Raw genomic sequence first — 22,936 nt, forward strand, 5'->3', positions numbered from 1 at the left:
GATTTTTATCCATTGTTCGTTTTGCTTCATCCATTTTTTGTGACTGGAGTTGCACAAGTTGTAATAGTTTATCTATTCCTGATAATTCTTGCTGTTCTGATGCCATGATTGTCGTGTCTAATATATCTTCTTGGTCTGAATATTCTTTTTGTTTTTTGTTGTCCTTGCTTTGGCTTCTTGTCACAGACATTTGTTTTCAAGAAGTACTGTCCCCGCCAAATATGAAATTTTACTAGTATGTTACCAAGACGACTTTTTCTCACCCAAATATTATAAATTGTCAATAAATATATCAAATGCAAATATCGTAAAAATAAAATATTAAATCAGTTATGTAAAATTTGTACCTAAAGAGATCTAAAATTTTATGTTATCAAATGTAAGTATCTCACTTTTTACCACAGGCATATAAATTTTCAAATACCGGCTTTACTCTTTCTATCCTTCAAATTTGCCACTAGAAATACTTTACAATGCTTTCCACGTTGGACGACAGTTGATGTGATCTTGATTATTGATATGAGATAATATTCTTATATGTCACTTAATTTAATCAATGTATTAATACTAATCTAATTAATTAACCAGATCACATATCAATATGTTTTCAATCTCAGGGCGAATTATAAATTAATTACTTACTTTCGTGGATTCTAAATATTTCTTAATGGTTCCTAATCGGGATAGAAAAGAAAAGAGTAAAAAAAATACACATATGGGTTACAATTATAATCAAAATATTTTTTATTTTATTTAAAAGGCAATCAATGCTTAATATTTGCTATTTCTTATTATTCTTAAACATAACATTTACTAATGGGAATCTTATTTCCTTTTGGTTTTCAATTGAAAGTTTTTTATTAACATTTAACTATTAGGAGTTATTAGGAACAACTCTATTTAAGTTTGATGAAGCTTTTCTGATATTATTGATTATGTTATTCAATTTTTTATGTGGAATTTAATGCGAAAAACCCATACATTCATGTCCAAACAAATGAGACTGACCTTTTCCTGGTGAACTGAAAATGTCCTCACACAAGACCCGTTTCCTGCTATCCTTGGCTGCGATCAAACCTCGTCCTGGCTTCCAGTAATGTTCTCCTTTGAAAACTAGCTCGAATAGCTCTCGTTCCTGCTTTTGTCGTGATGCTGTGTTCTACCTTTTTCGAAACTGCTATCAGCTACCGGGACACTCTTGGCTCAAGGAGGTTCTTTTACTCTCGACCTGGCCTACTTCTCGTTCCACGATAGATACTCCACACTCACGGAACTATACCGGCTTTCTCACTCTCCGTACACTACCGTCTACTACTCGACTTCACTTCTCGACAGCTCAAAACATTCTGATCTCACTTTGTCATTCCTTCACCTACTTTCTAAATATCCCTTCCAGATTCACAAATCAATCTTCCACCACCAAACTCTCATTCGTAATATTCCTCAAAACCAATTTTTTAATCTTTCTAAATATGCTTAATGGATTTCAAAAGAAAATATTTAATTCCCATTCTAAAATACTTTCTAACTATTTACAAATTTTAACCCTTTCGATGCGGCTCTCTCTCCGGCGATACTCATGCCCCAGTGCGGCTATTTCTGACGTCAAAACGGTCGGCCGCTTTCGCGCTAAATAATGCGACTAAATGATTCTTTATAACGTTGTTTTATATAAACAAAATAATTGGGTAATTATTTATAATTTTTTTTATTTTTTTTTGAAACAAAATAAATTTTACAAAAAAATACAAAAACGCTATTGTTTAGAAAAACTTAGGATAGAAAGATAGATAAAACAAATTAAAAAATTATTGCACATATTTTTGCATTCAAATTCAATGTAAACAAATGTTAACAAAACAAATAAAAACAAAAAAATTATCCATAACAAAAAAACAACAAAATTATCCATAACAAAAGAAAAACACAATTATCCAAAACAAAAAATAAAACCAAATAGTCATTTGTTATGTAGAACTTACTTTCTAAAAATGTTTGATGGTGTGAAATCTTTCAAAACAATTCACAACACATAAAGGCACATTGCACTCACGGCACATAAAACTTGTTTCTTTTCTTTTTTTGTTTTTGGCACACACAACACATTTTCTTAGTCCAACTTTCCTACTTGTTGTGGGAGGTACATGCGACGGAAAATGCCTACAAGTAAGCCGCAATGGATTGTCGTCGACTGATCTTCGACCTGCTGACGTGCGCATTTTCCCCTTGTGATTTTCTTCCACTATCTGTTGGATGAGTGTCAGTTGAAATTCTGCCAACGAAGTTTTAGTTATTGCTACTATATTATTCAAAACGTTTGCATTGAGCAGAACCATATCCATAAGGTGAAGGAAAACTTTTTTGTACCATTTCGCAGTTTTTCGGACGCACTCTACTGAACTCAGTAGCATGTCCGTCTTGTCTACTGCACCCATAAACTTATTGTATGCAACAATACACTGGGGTTTTACAATTGTCCTCCCAGTGAGGCGATCTTTTTTACCAGTTTCCATACCGGTGTTGTTATGTAAGCTCGTAAGCATGTATACTTCTCGTTTATCACAATATTTTAGCGACAACAATTTGTCATCACTTCGGAAACTCCATTCTCCTCTCTGAAGCTTTTCTGCCATTTGCGGCATATATTTTCTATTTTTCCGCACAGTTCCACACGCATTTGTAGCTCTATTATACAGCCATACAAACAGACTGGGGCTTGTATACCAATTGTCACAATACAAAGTATGACCTTTATCCAAATAGCGTGCCAAAAGCGTTAGCACCACATCGCCAGATTTACCCAAATTACAATTATTCGTTTGTAAGTCAGTTGTTGCTCCAGTATAGACAACAAAATCGAGAATGTACCCAGTCACTGCGTCGCATAAAACAAAAAACTTTACACCAAATCGATGTCTCTTCGAGGGTATGTACTGTTTGAAAAAGAGTCGGCCTTTGAAAAGCAAAAGGCTTTCATCTATGCACAATTCTTTATGCGGCTTGACAGCGTTTCGGAAAGCATCACGTACGTGGTCTATTACTGCTCTAATCTTGACCAAACTGTCGCCGTTTTTTGGCAGATTGTTGTCCGAGAAATGCAACATTCGCAAAATCAGAAAAAACCTGTCACGCGACATAAGCTCAGAAAATGCTGGAGTAGATAATAGTGTGTTTGTTGACCAGTATTCACTGAGGCGCAATTTTTTTACACGAGGCATCAGATATGTAATCCCAAAAAATAACCACATCTCATTGAAATCTGTATCTTTCCATTTCTTCAAACGTGACTTAGCGGATACTTCCACATGTTCACAAACGTAAATATAAAATTTGTTTGTTTCCGTAACTATATGATTTACTATATTGTCCGTAAAAAATACTTTACAAAAATCCAAAGGTTTATTTTCAGCAGTCAGCCCATCAATTGTGCAACCAACCTCTGACGAGTCAAATGCAAATGTTTTTGGTAGAAGGTCTTTTTTTTTTCCAGAGAAAATCGTAGGTATTATTCGATGTTTGGTCTTCGGGCTCTTGAGCAACGTCCATTTCTTCATCGGAATCTAAAGCATTTTGCGTATTTTCTATGTATTCGTCTTCACTGTCGCTTCGAGTAAGAATTTCAAGTAACTCTTTTTCAGTATAAAACTGCCCCTTCTTAGGTCTTGGTAACGCTTTTGAAGGCCCCGGTTGCTGCTCGTCCATTATTTATAAAAACTAATAGGACGATACTGATGTAAAAATGATGCAATACTAAAGTAAAACTGATAGAAATCGCAATGTTTTCGTGTTGGGACAAGCATCGGCAATGAGTGAATAACAACATCTAAACGCAGACGTAAAGAGACCGCCCACTACTCAGCAAGCGCTAGCCCCGCCTTGAATTACCCACAAATGAACACGTGCGCAGGAAACTGCAATTGTCGGCCACAGCACTTCACGGCAAATCAAAATAACTAAATGACGTCCATAGCACTGTAGGCACGGCAAATCAAAGACGTCAAATGACGTCCGCAGCATTCAAAGGGTTAATGACCTATTCTCTCTTTCAAATGAGTCTTATTTAGCATAGGCTAATGATCGAAACCTTCCGCGAAAAACGATAATGAACTATCATCTATTTCACTGAGTTTTATTTAGCATAGGCTAATGATCGACCTTCCGCGAAGAAACGATAATGGTACGCGTCATTCACTTTGTTAATTCTAAGCACATTGTTCCGAGTTTCGTACGCTTATTCTAATCACTTCTTAAAATTACATATAACAATTTGTTGTATACAGGTTGTTTTAAATTTATATGCCCGTGGTTGAGAAAATTGAAAATATTTTATATTAAATTGAATTTTGTTTATAATTATCAAAATTTAATTTTCATATCAAATAGAAATATAACAATATATATGTATTAGAGTACATAAACATTGTAAAAATCTATATCTTCACAATTCATTGCAGAAAAGTAAGGGTAATTACTAACTGCTCTTCATTCTATTTTCTTCACTATTTTCCCCTTTTTCCTCTTGTTCTTCCCAGTTCGGTATTCTTAGTTTTATTACATCCGTTTTAACCTTTCTAACCACTTCTCTTTGGCCTTCCTCTTTTGCGCTTTCCGTCAGCTTTCACATCGTTCCAATTTCTGTGTATTTTTTTAATTTAACATCAAAGTTTCGTTCCCATATAGTCCCAAGGATGCACAGTCAAAATATACCTCAAACTATAATTAATTATAAATTCTTCATATTATTACCAGGTCTGTATAATCGTATGTAACAATATACAAATATGTGGTGGATTTGACAAATTTTCAAAATATCTCGATAAAAACTAGCTTTTCGAAAAAGTACTAGGAGGCAAAAAAGTTTTAGAAATATTGTTGTTAGCTAATGGTGCCACAATGATAATTTAATTGGAACTTACACAAAAGTTTGGGGGGTTTAAGGGAACAAAACCCCCATAAAATTTTTTTGGGGTGCACAAATTTCACTATAATTTTATTTTAAGATGCTCCTGTCATAAAAATGCCACATGTCCGTTTTCAATAAGAAACCACAAATAGTTTTCGATATATTAGAAAAATCGATTTTTATTTTGTTACTTCAAAGGGCTGTAACTTTTTTTATGTGAACATTTGTACTAAGGTAAGTTAGGTACAATCGAACTATTTTTGATCCAAAAATATATGATTTAATTTATGACCTGTATTTTTGTTACACCCTGTATATTATATCAACTCCGAATATTTAAAACTGGCGACGAGATAAATTCAATGCGTGGAGTACAACAATATTAAGTGCGTTATTTGTCCCGGTGATAAATAATAAGAAAAGTTTTAAACGAAACGGAACGAATGGATTTTTTTTCACGGATAATAATATTACGGCCAAAGAGAAGAAAAAAGCCATTTCTGAGTCTGTGTGGGGCAAATACTTATGCGATTATAAATCTTTGATTGGACCAGTAAAATTGAGTAATTTGAGCTACGAAGAGATCACTGCAGAGTTGAAAAAATAATTTTGCGCCAAAAACGTCTGAAATTGTCTGCTGGTTTAAGTTGTATAGGCGAAATCAGCAGACTGGTGAAACAATTTCTGTGTATCTAAAAGAATTGCGAAAATTTACAGAACCATGTGGTTTAGGAACTGGCCTTGACAGAGTGCAGCTACGCGACATATTAGTTTGTGGCATTTCTGATGAGTCCCTACAGCAAAAGTTGCTGGCCACAGAAAAGTTAAAACTTAAAGACGCAGAAGAAATGTGCCTGGCACACGAGGTGGCTGTTCAAAGTTTGCAGGTGCTACGAGAAAGTGAGTTGAACACAGAGGTGAACGCAGTAGGTTTTCGTAAAAATCAGCTGATCGCGAACGGAAAAAGTGTTTTCGGTGCGAAAATGAACATTCTCCTGAACATTGTGAACACATTAAATCAACCTGTATATATTGCTGGAAAATTGGACATATTGAAATAGCTTGTTTTGGTAAAAAGAAAGACCAAAATAAAAGACGTAAAGAGCATCAGACTACCAAGGGATCGACGACCAATACCGACCCTGTTTCGGAAAATACTCAAAGGTTTTTTATCAAAGTGGTGACTATAATTGTTCGTTATTTAACGCATCGTCTGATAGCATTATCGGTAAATATTTAGTAGACATGCTACTCAATGACAAAAATGTGAAAATGGAGATTGATTCGGCAGCAAGTTTCTCAGTGATTAGCAAATCAACCTACCATAAAATGTTTAGGGAAAATCGACCTAAATTAAATCAATTAAGTGTTATTTTGCTCGATTATCAAAACACAGTTATACCCATACTGGATGACTGTCCAGTGGAGGTGAAAAGAGGCCAATGATCAGCGAAACTTCCTCTTATAGTCACGGAAGGCAACCACGCCAGTCTACTGGGCAGAAACTGGTTTGCTAGGTTTGAATGTCATAGGAAGGGCAAGTCAGATTTTATCCAATACTAATTATCCAGAAGAATACCCGATTCATAGATGCAACAGTTAGTGTCCACGCTTCCATTCCGTAGAGCAGAATTCTGAGTATATAGCATTTCAACAGAAGGTATTTTGTTTTTAATGATATGTGTGTCTCGACTGTTGAAAATGGGTCTCATTCTAACGTATGCTGCTTTCGCTTTTATTATTCGCTGTTTAATTTCTATCGAGTGGTCCCATTATTGGCCAGGTATGTATATTGCTCAACTCTTTCGACATTCTGTTGGTTGATTGTAAGTTGAGCGTTTAGTATTGGTTTTTTACTAATTGTCAAAAATTTTGCCTTCTTTATGTTTAGAGCTAGTCCGTATCTGTTGCTGACTTCTGTTATACGATTTGTTAATATCTGTAAATTATTCTCTCGGCAAAACTGTGGTGTCTACTGCATATCTAATGTTATTCAACCATTCACCATTTATTAATACTCCCTTCGCAACGACCGTCTAAAGCTTCCTTAAATACCCATTCAGAGTAAATATTGAATAGTAGTGGAGATAAAATACAGCCCTGTCGTACTCCTCGTTCTATTGCAATTTTATCAGTCAACTGGTCATCTATTTTGGTTTTGGCCGTTTGATTGTAATAAATGTTTCTGATAGTTCTCAGATCTTTGTTGTCAATTTCCCTGGAATTTACCTGGAATCAGTTGGAATTTACATCCCTGCATCTCTGAAATAGCACTTGTCTGATCTGACTAATCCCTAAAATATACCAATAATGGTTGAGCTATCAAAATATGTATTGTAGTTAAGATTGTTGGTGCGATTAACAATTAAGCACAAATTGAAGCAGTCAGGTATGTATAGGGAATGCTTAGGAAATCAAAAAGTAACATAAAATATCATTTCGTTACAATACTAAAATAGAGTTCCATTTAAGAAAACTCAAAAAATACTCATTCCTAGTTTCGACCAACTCTCTACAGTGCGTCCATAAAGTAACGCATAAATTCGATATTTCATGAACCGGCGGCTTTAAGGAAAAATCCCGAAACCTGTCGATTTTTATTTTTAAATTACGATTTTTTGGCATATATATCATACTAGTGACGTCATCCATCTGGGCGTGATGACGTAATCGATGATTTTTTTAAATGAGAATAGGGATCGTGTGATAGCTCATTTGAAAGGGTATTCAATTCTCTATCCAATAATATAAACATTAACATAATTATTTATACAGGGTGTTCAAAAAACATTTTTTTAATTAAAATAAATGAGACAAAAAGAAGAATATAATGTAATTTATTTTAATTCAAAATACATTTTACTACTGTCAGTAAACAGGAAAAAATTTTATTTCACAAATAAACATTGATTTTCGCTTAAACGAAATGTTCAAACTGCCAAGAGACAGGTGGGTGGCAGCTTTAACTTTGAATTTAAGCGAAAAACTATATTTATTTGTCAAATAAACATTTTTTTCCTGTTTTCTGACAACAGCAAAACGTATTTTATATTCTTCTTTTTGTCTCAATTATTTTAATTAAAAAAATGTTTTTTTGAACACCTTGTATAAATAATGATGTTAATGCTTATATTAGTGAATAGAGAATTGAATACCCTTTCAAATGAGCTATCACATGACCCCTATTCTCATTTAAAAAAATCATCGATTACGTCATCACACCCAGATGGATGACGTCACTAGTATGATATATATGCCAAAACATCGGAATTTAAAAATAAAAATCGACCTGTTTCGGGATTTTTCCTTAAAGTGGGCGGCTTACGAAATAATGAATTTATGCGTTACTTTATAGACGCACTGTATATTAAAATTCAATATTTAGCTATACTAATTAATTGATTGGTTGACTTACCTGTTAAGGAAGGACAATCATAATTGTCCTATCTTACATTTCGAACATTTGTACTAATGGTAGTGGCATTTTCTGGCCGCTGATCACAGTTTAAAGAAGAAGAATAAGAAAAAAGAAGATATTAGGCTTCTTGACACGTGACGTGCGCACATCACTGTTTTTTTTTTTTTATTTTGATCGCACAAAAACGGGTGGGTTCGAAAGAATCAAAGGGAGGGAGCGTACAAATGTTCGAAATGTAAGATAGGACAATTATGATTGTCCTTCCTTAACAGGTAAGTCAACCAATCAATTAATTGTCCTTCACATAACATTTCGAACATTTGTACTAATGGTAGGCTGTTGAAAGATTAAGCAATATTGTGCGATAATTAAACAACACTACATTGCAATCCAAAAGTCGATACTTTACATTTTTTTTTTTTTTTAGGAACTTTACAAAAAAAAAGAGAGAATGTATTAGAACAATTAAGAGTAATGTTTGTAAATAATAAGAACATTAATGTTCTTATGCAATAATAATAACATAAACATATAATTACAAACGTATAACAAACAATAAACAAACGCAGAAGCATACATGGACTAAACAGACAATATAGTTTTTGCAAAGAGTCCGTAATCTTTTGCTAGAGGTTTATTATAAAAAATATTAAATACTTGAGAATTTTCTGTCAATCCCGCCGTCTCTCTAATAGTTTCTATATTTAATCCAGCTCTAGCTCCTGCTGACGTAGATGTTTATCTAACACTACACCCTTTAAACATATTGGTGTCTGTGTTACATAATTTTAAAACATCTTTTAGCCATCTACTCAAAGTCTTCGTAAATGCTGCTTTCTATGTTTTTTTTTATTGTTATAAACAACTTGTCCTCTGATTGAGGACGAATGATTTTAGAAATCTCTAAATAGTGACATAAAGTCGATGCTACACACAACTGTGGGTTTTCTTTAAAATAGAGAAATCTTAAAATAGGTTGATTTTTATTTTTCGAAGAAGTCTTTATCCTATCTGGTATCATAATCGCAATTTTATCTTGATCCATGAAAATATTTTGAATTTTTATTAGGGATAGGGTTTGCAACCTGTGAGCTGTAGTCAGAGCAATTAACATTACAAGTTTGTAAGTAAGTTCTTTCAAGGAAAGACCTGTGAGAGGAAATAATGTTTCTAAATAAAATAATACTGGTTGAGGGTCTCAAGTAAATTGATATTTGGTATATATACCTTTGTAAAAATTTTTAAACATGTTTTTATGATTTTATGGTATATGTATTATCAATGCCAATGCAGCTCTATGAATGTTTATAGAGCTATATGTATAATCCCGATCTACGATATATTTAATAAAATTAATAATATTTGATAATTCATAAGCAAAAGGGTCCATATTTTTTCTATACTATACCTCCACCATCTCTTGAAAACTGTATCATATAAATTTAGTGTTTTTGTTGTAATAGATGCAATCATAATTGTGATGGAATGCTCAGGAATACCTTTTCTTAAAAAAAGCTTGCCTGACAAACATGCGATAGTCAGGGTAAGATGTTGGTGTCCCGGATATGGAAGATTAAAGGGGTGCAAAATTATATTTTTACCAGGTCCTAAAATTATCTTTTTGCCTGATGTCCAAGGTTGGTTGCCAAGGCTGATTTGGCCATTCTGCTACTACCACAATTCCTACTGCTTTGTCACATATGATTTTTTCTAAAACTCTTGGAATAATAGCAAAAGGTGGAGTAGAAAAGCATAAAATTTTAATCCATGCCAATTTAGAGTGAAGGCATCAACTTTCTCCGATTCGGGGTCATGTTTCCAAGATACATACCTTGTACATTTTTTGTTAAGTTATGTGGCAAACAAATCGATTTCTGGAATATGAAGCTCTTTAAAAATTATATTAATACAATTATCACTTAAAGAATACTCTGTTCCTATTTTCAAAAATCTTGACTCTGAATCAGCAATAATATTTTCTTTTGTACTGATATAAGATGCAAATATTTTTAAAATTTCTATTTTCACAGTATTGTCAAATTTCTCTGCAAATGTTGTTAAGATTAGATTACAGTATTGCACACTCCCCATCTTGTTAATACAAGATACAGCTGTTGTGTTATCTATTCTTAGCAAAACATTACAATTCCTATATTCCTTGGAAAAGGATTTCAAGTCATTATATGCTGCCAATAGCTCAAGTACATTTATATGTAGTTCTCGCTGTCCATAACTCCAAAAACTATGAGTTTTATTATCATTACAGTATGCTCCCCATGCTAAAAGAGATGCATCACAAAATATTTCAAGTACATAATCAGATTTTTTTATATTTTGTTCACTAATTGGTATGTTATATAACCACCAATTGAAATCGTTTTACAAGTATTTAGGTATGGTCATTTTTGTGTTAAAACTATTAGTTTTAGAAGGAGCAAGCCACTTTTCTTTTTCTAAATTTTTTAAGTATAATTTTCCATATTTAACTGAAGGACAAACTGCTACCAACTGACCGATTAAAACTGCAAATGATCTTATCGTACATGTAATTTTATTTTTGATGGTCTGAATACTATTAATTATTTTTTCTTTTTTTTTGTCAGCAGGTGCAAAATATATCATTTTATTAGAATCAAACGTAAAACCAAGAAAAATTATAATTTTTGTGGGTGAAAGTATACTTTTTTTTATTTATAGTAAATCCCAGGCGGAAAAATGAACAAGTTTCAACAATATTTTCCTTAAATTCTAAATATGATTTTGAAATCAGTAAAGTGTCATCTAAAAAAAATGACAGAAGTAAAGCCTCTTGTTCTTAGATTGTTTAAGGCTAGTTTTAAGGTTTTCGTAAATATAAAAGGCGAGATATTCAAACCAAATGGTAAGAAGTTGAAATGATATAGAATATTTTTGTACTCCAATTTTAAATATTTTTCTTTTTAATTTTCATGAAGAGGAATAGCAAAATAGGCATCTTGTAAATCTACTTTTGCCATAAAACAACCCTTGAAAAATGAGCTTGAGAACTGACCTATAGTCTTCCAACTTAAAATGTGGGGCTTCTATAAAGCAATTTAACTGTTTTAAATTTAAAACAAATCTATGACTTCCGTCCTTTTTGGGCACTAGACAATATGAAGAAAGGAATTGCTCTCTTGTATGCTAAGAAGAAGAAATAGCTCTCTTATCTAGTAATTGCTTTATAGCTAAATCATACGACTCATTTGGGTCTATGAAAAACTTTTGGTGCTCTCTCTTGAGACGGTGTTGTTTTAAATAAAATATTAAAACCTTGGACCCAACTTAAAACTTTGTTGTCTGAAGTAATCTTTTTCCGGTTTTTAAAATAATTAGCCACATTTTCTGCTGATTTTTTATTTACCTTTAGTATGACCTCCTGGTTGTTCTGGTTGGGTTTTGATGCTGTTGTCTGCTCGTCTGTTTGTATCTCGATGTTGGTTGAGGATGATTTGGGTACTGGCTTTGTCGAAATCTTGGTCTGTTCGAGGCTGGATTGAAGTTTAAACTCTGTTGATTGAAGTTGTAAGATTCTGGAAGTACTCTTGTTGGATGCTCAGTGGAAAAAACAGCTTGGCGTTGTGGCGCGGTCTTCGGATAAAAAGTGGCTTTTTGTGGCTTCATTATAGAGCTGACTTGAAAAGCTGCTGATCTTGTATCTTTGCTTTCTTTCAACATTTCAATCAAATTCTCCCCAAATAAATATTTATCTATAGGTTGCTCGTCTAATAATTTTTTAAATTTTAAATTTAATGAAGAACTGAGCAAAAATCTTCTGTGCAAGGACATCTTATAAAACACTTCTATATTGAAGTTTATGTAATTGGCAATTGTTTCGATATTCGACCTCTTTATAAAGGGACATAATACTTGCAGCTAAAATTGTTTGCATAGTTTGCAAGTCTTTATCTTCCCTAATTTTATTTTTATCTTTTATGGCAGATAAAATCTCAGAATTCAACTGAGGTGGGCAAAGTCTTTCGCAGTTTGTAGCAGGTAAGAATTTTTCTGTAAGTTTACCCACAATACTTTTGTCTAAGCCTTTGGAAAGGGAATAGTTTAGCCTTTTTGCTACATCGGGCAACATTTCAGAAGCATTACGGTTAGTTTTTAATGGGTCTTCCCCAATTAAGTTAATCATATTTAGAGAAATAGATTCTTTTTGTGTAGGTACCTCTCCAATGAAAAAATCTTCTGTCTGTTGTTGTGACTCCTCAATAAGTACTGCTGGTTGTAGATCTTCACTTGCCCTAAAATCTTCAATTATGCTTCAGTTATGCTCAAATTGCATTGGATCTCATTTTCTGTATTATTTAGTGAAACTGATGGGCTATGCACCTCCACAATGGTTTCTGTAATATTATTTTTAATATTTTGACAAAACCAAATAAAAATTTAGTGTAAGTAAACTTGCTACGCTTGAAAAGTGAAATCAAGGTAAAATGTACAAACAAATATTTAAATAAATATTATGTATTCTATTTTAAATTTCTGTGCTACTATAAAATACCTCTGAGAAATAGGAGCACCTCAAATAAATCATAAAGATTTTCTGGGCTATTAAAAAATACCCGCTTCCCTAGTATTATTGTTTGAAGACAAGCCAAACACAAATTTTGTGTATGTAACTTGCTATTCTTGTGATGTAAATTCGAAGTAAAATGTGTAAAATTAGTTAAATAAAAATATATTCCATACTATACTTCTGGGCCACTATAAAGTGCCTCTGAGAAATAGGAGCATCTCAAATAAATCATAAAGATTTTCTGGGCTATTAAAAAATACCCGCTCCCCTAGTATTATTGTTTGAAGACAAGCCAAACACAAATTTTGTACAAGTAACTTGCTATTCTTGTGATGTAAATTCGAAGTAAAATGTGTAAAATTAGCTAAATAAAAATATATTCCATTCTATACTTCTGGGCTACTATAAAGTGCCTCTGAGAAATAGAAGCAGGTCAAATAATCATAAAGATTTTCTGGGCAACTTAAAAGTACCCTCTGATTTATTGTTATATCCTTAATTATTTAGTCTGTATTACTTTGGGCTACCTTAATGAACCTTTAATAAGACAAACAGTATATTTTTTCTTTGCAAAATGTGACGTTTTTGCATGTAATTTATGTTAACACATTTTCTACGAAATAAACATTTTCAGGAAAACCCGTGCAGTCCGGCAACATAGTGCCTGTTTTATATTCGAACAGGAAGATGGCGAAAAAACAGTTACTATGGCAACAGAAAAATATATTGATAACAACAAAATAAAAGACTCCATGTTTGAATTTGATTAAGATTGTCACTTTGTAAATAATTAACAAATATAGCTCTATTTATTCACGCTAAATTTAATTTAACTACCATAAGCAAATCAAAATAAATATCATAATATAAATACCTGAGTCCTTTTCATCCATTTCCTCTATCAACTTTACCAATTTCTGTTGCAACTCTTCATATTTCCGCCGCTTTCGGGATAAACAACCACTCTTTGATGTCACACCTTTTCGGTATGAAAATTCTCCGGTGTGGACAAGCACACCTTTTTGGCATTTTAAACGCTTTTTAACAATTTTTATAAAATTATTTCGAACACGCGTGTGATCAGCCGCGCACAGAAAAAAACAGTGATGTGCGCACGTCACGTGTCAAGAAGCCTAATATCTTCTTTTTTCTTATTCTTCTTCTTTAAACTGTGATCAGCGGCCAGAAAATGCCACTACCATTAGTACAAATGTTCGAAATGTTATGTGAAGGACAATAATTTTTAACAATAGTAGACTATGTCTGTTAAAAATCATTTGAACTTAGAGTTTTTGATGTCAAACTACTACAATTCTACAGGGTGTGATATTTGCTACGAAATTAATAAAAAAACGTATTTAAACTGTTCTATATAATATTATAAAACCCATATTTTAAAAAACAAGACATCGAGGAGAATCCGAAAGTGTAAAAATATACAGGGTGTACCATTAAAAAAAAAAAAAGAATGTGTTTGTACTTTGTACGCACGTAAGAAGTTATTTTCCTATTATATAATTTCAATGAAGTAAATATACTTAACAGGTTATTTGTATTTTATTTAAATATTAAACTAACTTTCTTATCTACCACTTTAAAAACAATTTTATTAAAACAACCCGAAATAATCATCCAGGATTGGAACCCGCAACCTTCCAATCATTGGCCCAACCCTCTACCAATTACGCCACCGAGCTTCTTCAAGTGACACGTAAGTTTCGGATATAATTACAAAACACTGTGACAAATAGACATATAAAAATGTTATAGGTACCTACATATAATATTTTATTATCTTACTACAGAGAAAGAAATTATAATAAATAATACATTTACTAAATACACTAATATATTCTTTAAATTACTTATTTGCGCTGATACAGATACATACATACCTATCTTGAAAGATTAGCAATGAACTATTACTGTCTGTGTGCGCATGCGCGCAGATTTATGAAATGTTACTCTTAATCGCGCCTAAAGAAGAATAACTTCAAAAACGAAGTTATAAGCCACTTCTGGTATAACCGGAAGTAGCAAATGGATGAAAATATTTTCGTTAAATAGATCACTCTTTAAGACCCCTTCATTCCAATTTTCATGATTCTGTTGCCTTTAGTTCTCGAGACATTTCTAATATGCCTTTTATCTGCCTTACCCTATACAGTGAGCACGTAAAGGTTGGAATAAATTCATTTTCTCGAGACTGGACGACTTTGAAAAAAAATTCCGAAACAGGTCAATTTTCATTTTTAAGTTACGACTTTTTGGCATATATATCATACTAGTGACTTCACCCATTTGGGCGTGATGACGTCATCGATGATTTTTTTAAATGAAAATAGGGGTCATGTGATAGCTCATTTGAAAGGTAATTCAATTCTCTATTCAGTAGTCTAAACAATAACTTAATTATTTATACAGGGTGCCGAAAAAATGTTTTTTTAATTAAATTTATTGACATAAAAAGAAGAATATGTGTAATTTATTTAATTCAAAATACATTTTACTGCTCTCAGAAAACAGAAAAAAATGTTTTATTTGAAAAAAATTATGGCGTTTCGCTTAAGGCCATCGGTACATAATTCGCAAATATTTTACCGGTATCCCTACTTTTTCTGTCTTTACACGGCAAATTACGTGTAGTAAAATTCACACTTGTATGGATATGTAAACATTGCTAGAATGTCATTCTACTTGAAAATGTCATCATTAATTTAAAGAGATGGCTTTTGAATGTTCTTGGATAACTGTTATTTTTATAATGGCAAATTATTAATTCAGTCAATAAATGTGATAATTTTTTCACTAACTATATATTCAGTGATTTTAATAATTTATATGTACAACAAAAACTAATACTCAATCGAGAAAAGAGAAAAAGTGTTAAAGTGATTTTTTAATAATATATTGTTACTATGGAACGCTTACAATTTTGAACATCTTTAACAACAAAATACTTGGATCACAGAATATATTATCCTAGTGTATTCTCTGCTTGGATCTTCCACAAATAATACACAATAAATAACTTTTTATTAAGTTCACGTCTTAAATCAATTATTTATCCAATACCTACATTATATATCAATATTATTTAATCAACAACTCAAAATATTCCCGATGCTATGTCAAATATTTAAAATTGTCACTGATTGTCACTGTCTGACTGACAGTATGCTGACAATATTCTATTCGACTGAGTGCGTTGTATGACAAAGATAGATTTGGAAATATTACTACGGACATTGTGTTCATTTTTTTCGAATCCTGAAAAAACCAATAAATATTTTTGAAAAATTTAAACGCAGAATGAAAGACTATATTTTTACCGAGGGCCAAAAGTCCCTTGGAATAAATGAAAAGTTTATTTTGAATGAGATATTTTAAATTAAATATCACACTAAATTTTCTCTTAGTTTTTCACCCCTGTAACTTATTAAAATATACATTATAGAAGTTCTCAGGGACTTTGGGACCTCGCCAATAACGTAGTCTTTTAGTCTGCGTTTAAATTTTTCAAAAATACTTATTAGTTTTCTCAGGATTCGAAAAAAATTAATCCCCATTTGAATAGCATTGCAGCCGAAAATACGTAATACCCATCCTCTTAAATTAAATGCTCAAATTGTCAATAGGCCGGTGGGTGGCTGCTTTAATATTAAATTTAAAAAAAAAAATATTTTTTATTTGTCAAATAAACATTTTTTGCTGTTTTGTGACAGCAGTAAAATGTATTTTGAATTAAATAAATTACACAGATTCTTCTTTTTATGTCAATAAATTTAATTAAAAAAAAATTTGCTTGGACACCCTGTATAAATAATTATGTTAATGTTTATAGTAATGAATAGAGAATTGAATTACCTTTCAAACGAGCTATTATTCCGACACGACCCCTATTCTCATTTAAAAAAATCATCGATGACGCCATCACGCCCAAATGGGTGACGTCACTAGTATGATCTATATGCCAAAAAGTCGTAATTTAAAAATAAAAATCGACTTGTTTCGGAATTTTTTTCCAAAATTTTCCATTCTCGAGAAAATTAATTTATTCCAACTTTTACGTGCTCACTGTATATTAAACAACGACGGAGACAGAATGCATGCTTGTCCCACTCCTCTATCTATGGAGACTGCCTCTGTCAATTAGTCATCGACTTAAATATTGGCAGTTTGGTTGTAATATAAATTATATATGATTCTCAAGTCTCTACAGAGCCGGATTTAAGGCAGTGGGGGCCCCTGGGCAGATTTGGTGAGGGGGCCCCTGTGCGGAATTGGTGTAGGGCCCTACCTCCTATCATTAAAAAATTGTTATAACTATGGTATACAGCCAAGTATGGGTACCAGTAACAATGAGAACATACAGCACAATTTTATTTAAAAATTCGCACCTTTTGAATAATTTTAAAAATTAGCATTTAAACTTGTATCTTAATTCTTTACAGTTAAAAATCCAATGTACAATTTTAATATTTTCCGGCCTGGTCTGACCATGTTTGTATGAGTAGCATGACTTTATTTAAATTTTTATAGTTTAAAAATCCCTAACCCTCCAAATACTAGATACGAAAATTCTAGGCTGTCACAAAAATAAAATAAAAACTTACCTTTTCAACAGGGGTAACAGTCCGAAATAATACAAACAGGTGAGTAATATTGCTGTTACTAGATAAATCAGCAACTACATAAGTCAGAAAACAAATGAGTGGTTCAAGTGTTTAGTGCCAGATTTGCTTATTCCACGATTTTTGTCGAGATAATTTAAGGTCAAACTCGTAACCAAATTAGAAAATTATGACTCAACAAAAAGGACTGAATTCCACTTGATTACGTTCTGAGTATTTTGCAGTCCATGCAAAAAGGGTATTTAAAAATATGTATCTATATGATCTAGTAGACAAATAAATTATTGTAGGTGTAGGAGGCAAGTTTGGCTCCAATTTGAGTTCAAACTTTTTTAATGTGGAGTAAGTAATAAATGTTTTGAATGCGGTATCACTGTTACTATACTCAGTGGCGTAGTGTCAAGTCAACATAACGATAAAGAAGACATTATTTTTGATATAACATAATTGTGTGTTTGCATAAAACAAAAATTATTTCATGTGAATAATGTGCTGATTTTTTATGTTTTGGGGTTTTGTGGGGGCCCCTAAGAATGTGGGGGCCCCGGGCAGCTGCCCAGCCTGCCTTCCCTTAAATCCGGCCCTGCAGTCTCTATCATCTAATCCCGCTTTTTTCAAGATGTTGGATGATGACGAAGGTGAAGACATTAAGGCCTTAAATTTTAGCCGAAAAACACAAAGCAAAAGATTACCTTTGTATGCGACACCTTTTTCCCTTCTTGTAAAAGTAATCGATCAAAAGATTTTATCTTTAACATGAGCAACCCAGATAGAGAGGAGCTGACTGATGATGAAATTGATTTTGAAGATCCTGATAACCTAGAAGTCTAAAGTTATGTGGGAAATGCCTTGTAATAGTTTTATTTGATTTCGCGTCTTTTTTTTTTAATAATAAATAGTTCTGCTGATCAATGTTGTTTCTTTATGACCGTTGACCCATTAAAAAGGCCAATGCCCTTTTTTATATTATTACCAAGAAAAAATTAAAAAAATTTAATTGAAACATGTTTAAAACGTTAACAATGAATTAATCAAAACTTTGATATTTTGACAACTATCGTTTTCCGTCTCTACATACAGTCGTTGTCTTGTGTAGATTGTTCTAATTATCTTATATTCCCTTCAGAGACAATTGACTGTCAATCTTTCCCTTTTATTTAATTTGATAAGTAATCTGTCCATTGCCTTAGCCATCTATGAGTATGTATCCCCATCCATTGGTGTTACGTGACCATACCATACAGTTGTCTAGTATAATTTAGAGAGAATCCCCAATTTTGCTTATAACCTTTTTCCGAGATAATCGGACACTTAGAGAAAAAAATCACTAGTTCACTTATCCAAAAATATAATATAAGGCATAATAATATATTTTGAACTCATTACTTTCGAATTCCATAAGAATGGATTTACACAATAATAAAAAATTTGGTATTTTGTTAATGATTTCCGAAGTGGAACTCGAAACGTCAAATAAATTTAATTAATAACTAGCCTTGCGGCTTGTTCCCAATTAAAATAGTAAATGCTGGATTTTTTAGAAGCACTTTTAAATAAGTACATATTTTCAATGCAAATAAACAGACTGTCTTTTTTTTTGTTTAATCACACCCTATTTAGTAATGCAATTAACTGCCATTAGGCCAGGAAATAAAGCATTACACCTCTAAAGTAACGTTTACACGTATCCAGTAACTGGACCCAAGCAGCACAATAAAAACATTTTAGTTTTATTTTAGGTTTATTAAGGTTTTATTGTGGTAAATAAGAAGATCATGGTTTTAAAGTTACCTTATAGATATACTGCCAGAACTTTAAAACTGTCAAGCATTTGTCACTAGTTTTAAAGTATCTAATAAGAGTATCAAATTAAACTAATTAATCTTAATAGATAATTTGTCTTATTGTAGTTTTAAAATGGTTTATTCTCAGTTCACTTTAAAACTAATCAGTTTTATAAGGAACTTCCGGACTGTTTGGTTTTATTAGATTCTTGTTTGTTACCTTTTAGTTTTAAAGCAGTCTTAAAGATTCGCCTAATATGACTAATAAAACCTACTATTAAAACTACTTGCACTCAAGACTATTATGTCAGTAAAACATATGTCTTAAAACTATTTTCTTAGTTGTCTTTAAAGTTGTTTCTTAAAAGCAATTAGTAGGCTATATTAAAACCAAACGCTCTCAACTGAATCAATTTGGTTATCGTATAGACTAAACTATGCTTTCTTATTAGAAACACTAAAACTAGACCCATCCCCTGTTCTTTCATGTCCAAAATGATCGGCCATTTGTTTTAGACCGAAACAGTGGTGTAGTGTGTTGTAAAAAGTGGAATTACAGTTAGTATGGAAGAAATATGTCGCAAGTACTTAAAATATAAACAAACTGGTCATTTTAAAAGAAAAATACAACACACACAGCACTACGACGCCTCGATTTTAGGTTAGATTCATATTAAAACCGAGTGGCATTATTGACAGCAGCATTAAAACTAAACGGTTTTAATTCCAAGGCTACCTTGCTTTTATGTAGGATATATGCTCTTGGCGAGGTATAAAATAAAACCATTTGATCTTATCAATTCTCTGTCGATAGACCAAGTAGTTTTATTTTGATTTCGGCCATATTGCTTTCTGGAGATGCTGAAAGCCATGATAGATTACAATATAACGCTTACATTAAAATTTTAAATAAGCGACTTAAAGACATAAATTCGATTTATTTTAACATTTAAACATTAAAATTGTTGATAAAATTAATTTTCTTTTAAATTAATATTTTACGGATTTAAATTTTTTTATTAGTTTTATTCTTTAATCGCCAAATTAAGAAATTTTAGGGCGCGTGAGTTATTTAGACCTCTTTTTGTTAACATTATCAATTGTTAACGCACCCAACCAAAGTTGGGTGCGCAAGTGTTTTTCTACCTTGACAGTCCGAAATAACCAAGTACTTTTTATTATTTTATGATTACAAATGCGTATGCACCTATCATAACACATGTAAAAATTTCTTGACCTATATGGAGTATATGGGTTTAAAGATCCATTTAATATTATGGTAAATCGTCTTTAAAAGTCTCTATTTAAGAAACCTTTTTAAGTGCTATAAAACTGTCTGCACTTAAAGTGTCTTTTAACATGGTTTTAAACGCACCTTCACATCAGCTTTAAAACCAGTTGCTTAAGAAAACAAAGTTTTAAGAAGGTTTTTATTTTTGGTTTTATTGACCTCTTTCAGAGTGGGCCCTTTTATGCTGAAAGCGGTTTTATTGCAACCTTAAGGTTTACTTAAAAACCAAATGGTCTTAATTTTAGTTTTATTCTACAGTTTTAAAGCATCCTTAAAATACTTAATAAACCCGTTCGGTGCTATTTGGGGAGCCAGTCTCACTGGAATGCCAGTGGCACGAAAAATAGACCACTTTTCTGGCACGTTTACACGTTTCCAGTAACAAGCGCCAGTCTCACTGGCATGCCACTGGCATGAAAAATAGACCACCTTTCTATTCGAGACAGCGCTGGCAGACAGCGCTGGACTGGCGCTAAAAGAAACACTTTTTTGACACATAATGCCACTACCATGCCAGCGCTGTCAGTGCGACTGGCGCCAGGCACTGGACACGTATAAACGCGCCTTTAAGTAAGACGGATCTTTATGAAATATTTTGTATTCGATTCGGGAGAGCTTCAGGAAAATTCTTGACCACTTGGCATGAAGGAAAAATAAAAATTGTATTGTTGTAGGCGGAAAATAATCATGGAAATGAGTTCAACTTTCATACTTGGGAGGGTTTTGAGGTCGCTGAAGAGGAATATCGGGTCGGCGAAGCTTTAAGAGGTACCTGGTGCCCGGTATCCCGGTATGCACGTCGTCCCTTGGAGTTTTGAAAGAAACTTTTTATCTCGAGGTTCTTGATGTCGCTGAACACGAATATTGCTTCGGCGATGCTGTGTGAAGTACCTAGTGCCCTATCTATGTCACCTCCTGGAGTTTCATGAAAATTGGTTGTAAAAATAGTTGAAACTTATTATCTCGGGATCATAATTTAATAATATTTATAATTACCCTAAAGCAAGACGCCTCTATAATTTTATTCCAAATTTAAATAATATACCAAATTATTTTAACCCAAAAAAAGGATTAATACATTTCCTTACAGGGCTCGGTCCATACCCTACATACCTGCATAGATTTAATTTAAAAGATGATGAATACTGTGAATGTGGAGAAATAGGCACACTAGAACACATATTATTTAATTGCGAAAGCCAAACAAACACACATGAATTACAAAGAATGACATAAATATGACCTTGTTGGCATAAATATAGAAAACACAATACAAAATGAAGAATTATATAATACATTAAATAATTTGGCGGACATAATATCAAAGAAATAATTAGAATTATATAATATCAGACGAAGAAGAAATCAAGTAAATATCCATCCTAATTGAAATTGAATAAAAAATTATAAAATAAAAAATTAAAATTATATATAAAAATACGGATTAAAATAAATGTTTAACCTAACTAAATAAATATTTATATAATAAAAAATTAAAAATTAAAAACTAAAAATTAAAAATTAAAAACTAAAAATTAAAAATTAAAAATTAAAAATTAAAAATTAAAAATTAAAAATTAAAAATTAAAAATTAAAAATTAAAAATTAAAAATTAAAAATTAAAAATTAAAAATTAAAAATTAAAAATTAAAAATTAAAAATTAAAAATTAAAAATTAAAAATTAAAAATTAAACATTTAAAAATTAAAAATTAAAAATTAAAAATTAAAAATTAAAAACTAAAAATTAAAAATTAAAAATTAAAAATTAAAAATTAAAAATTAAAAATTAAAAATTGAAAATTAAAAATTAAAAATTAAAAATTAAAAATTAAATATTAAAAAATTAAAAATTAACAATATAAATTAAAAATTAAAAATTAAAAATTAAAAATTAAAAATTAAAAATTTAAAATTAAAAATTAAAAATTAAAAATTAAAAATTAAAAATTAAAAATTAAAAATTAAATAATAAAAATTTTAAAATTAAAAACTAAAAATTAAAAATTAAAAATTAAAAATTAAAAATTAAAAATTAAAAATTAAAAATTAAAAATTAAAAATTAAAAATTAAAAATTAAAAATTAAAAATTAAAAATTAAAAATTAAAGTTAAAAATTAAAAATTAAGAACTAAAAATTAAAAATTAAAATTAAAATTAAAAATTAAAAATTAAAATTAATATTAAATATACAATAAAATAAAATAAATAAAAAATAAAAAATTATTAATCAAATAAAAAAAAATTAGCCAAAAACTTGAAATTTTAAAACTCAATGGATATTTTCGGCTTAGGGTCTGAGGCTTAACGAAATACCATTGGGAATATTATACAAGTCAAGTAGATCTACACTTACAATTATT

The sequence above is a fragment of the Diabrotica virgifera genome, chromosome 1 (assembly GCF_917563875.1).
Source record: "Diabrotica virgifera virgifera chromosome 1, PGI_DIABVI_V3a".
Lineage (NCBI taxonomy): Eukaryota > Metazoa > Arthropoda > Insecta > Coleoptera > Chrysomelidae > Diabrotica > Diabrotica virgifera.